The sequence below is a fragment of the Penaeus vannamei genome, chromosome 31 (genome assembly GCF_042767895.1).
Source record: "Penaeus vannamei isolate JL-2024 chromosome 31, ASM4276789v1, whole genome shotgun sequence".
Classification (NCBI taxonomy): domain Eukaryota; kingdom Metazoa; phylum Arthropoda; class Malacostraca; order Decapoda; family Penaeidae; genus Penaeus; species Penaeus vannamei.
In genome coordinates, this window is record NC_091579.1 from 23,891,714 (window position 1) to 23,894,213 (window position 2,500).

Consider the following 2,500-nt stretch of genomic DNA (forward strand, 5'->3'; position numbering starts at 1 on the left):
TCTCCTTAAAAGGCAAACACAAAGCTAATGGAAAAGTCGATCATTTCTAATCTCACAGAATCGTGGGCTCAAGACATCAACTGATGACATTTTAGAAGACATGGAACCAGGGATCCGTAGTTCCTTGGCATCTTGAGTCTCCGTAGGGGCGGTTTTAAAACAAATAGGGGTGTTGGTGGGCACACGACTGAGTAAAGTGATGAACCGGGAACCTACAAAATACATTCCACCAGAGGAACCGAAAACAAACAGCGTGAGAATGACATCTTTTGTTATGAGTGTAGGTCTGTTTGTAAAATGGTGGCTGGCTCAAAAGACAATCAGCTTATGGTAAAATTTACTTTTTTTCACTACACTTACTTTCCTTTACATATTGACCTGCGCTAAAAAAAAGTTAACTTTTTGGTAGCTTTGGTTAGCAGAATAACTAAAACACTTGTGAACAGATATATATATATATATATATATATATATATATATATATATATATATATATATATATATATGTATATATATATATATATATATTTATATATATATATATATATTTATATACATGTATGTATATATATATATATATATATATATATATATATATATATATATATATATATATATATATATATTTTTTTTTTTTTTTTTTTTTTTTTTTTTTTTTTTTTTTTTTTTTTTTTTTTTTTCGATGTGTCTTAGCCAAACTTAGATGCCTTTAAAGTTTGATAGTGATCTGGATCTTGCGCACATGAAGTCAAACATTTTTAAACTATATATATATATATATATATATATATATATATATATAAAAACAGTTGTGCTGTTGCCTACCTTAGATGTCATTCCATTTCGGTGATCCATATTGTCCTCCTGATCCAGCAATTTTTTTAAAGGATTCATTAGTAACGAGAGATCTGGAAACGCGGTCGTCACCAGTGCACTTGAGAAAGAGATATCTTTAATGTAATTTTTAAATGAATTTCATCAATATTTCCTCGCTTCAGTGATCCTATTGCCCTGGCGGAGGTATGCGCTCTCTGAGAACCTAGTTTCTTGTGCGATTTGTCATGATCGAACGTCTATCTGCGCGCATGTGTGGCCAAGTGATCATGCTCACTTAAGTGTATTCCATTTTGTATTTGTTTATGTGACACTTTAGATAAGATTATTTTGCGTGTTCTGGGGATATATGTTTATGTCTCTAAATCTGATTCAAGAATGTGTTTAAATCCATGTGTTTAATTTTATAGGTAATTTTCAGTGGACACAAAATTGTCTTCTTATGTTTGTGGTTATTTGCCTTGAAACGTATTTGATTGATTGCCGTAAACATGTATTTATTTTTTTTAATCTTGATTCTCAAATATTTACTTTCTTTAATAACGTTGAGTTTATTCGTCTTATTTTTTTTTTAGATAGAATTTTTTGTGAGATAGAAATGTTTAATCACTGCATATGAAATGGAAAAGAAATTGTATGTTTGCACACACACACACACACACACTCACACACATGCTATATATATTTACATACATACATATATGACTATTTGTAGGATCAGCGAAAGTGATGTCAATAAAGCAAGATTGCACAGGAGAAGGTTAGCCTGACAGACCTTTAAGAATGTTTGGTAAGACATTTGATCTCAATTCTTTACGTAGAAGAGCACATTTCTTAAAGTTTATTTTCTCCTCCTCCTCTTAAATTTTCATTAATTTTTTTCCTTTATTTCTATTTTTGTCTCCCTCTCTTCGCAGAGCATCTAAAATTAATAAATAGATAGAAACACATTGCACATAAACATAGCACCACATTATCATCATTCCTTTCAAGTTAAGTCCCAATTTCCCGGAATATTTTCCTCAATCGAATCAGCTTAGCAAAAGTGCTTTAGATTATATAAGATCGCAGGTACATGCTGTGTCGACGCAATCTGGCAACCGTAGAAGATCAATTCCAAAAAAACTCAAAGACTTCGATTGATTAAACGTACGTATGTTATCTTCAAGAAATTCTCATGAAGGGCGTGCAAGCGAAATCAGCAATTGCAGTATTGACGAATAGCACACCAAAGCTGGAGGAACGAAAATCATATAATGATAATAACGATAATGATAATAATAATAATAATGATAATAATATTAATAATAGTAACAGTAATAATAATAATAATAATAATAATAATAATAATAGTAATAATAATAATAATAATAATAATAATAATAAGGATGATAATATCAATAATAATAACAATAATTACATTGATTATGATGATGATAATAACAATGATAATGAAAATAACAATAACAACAGTGTTAAAATTAAGCATTACGATAATAACAATAACGATAATAGTAATGCTAACAATAACAATTGTATAAATGATAACGATAATGAATATGATGATAACGATAATAATGATGATATCGATAATAATGATGATATAACAATAATAATAATTATAAAAACGATAATGAAAATAATTTTCATTTTCCCCAAAAATGAT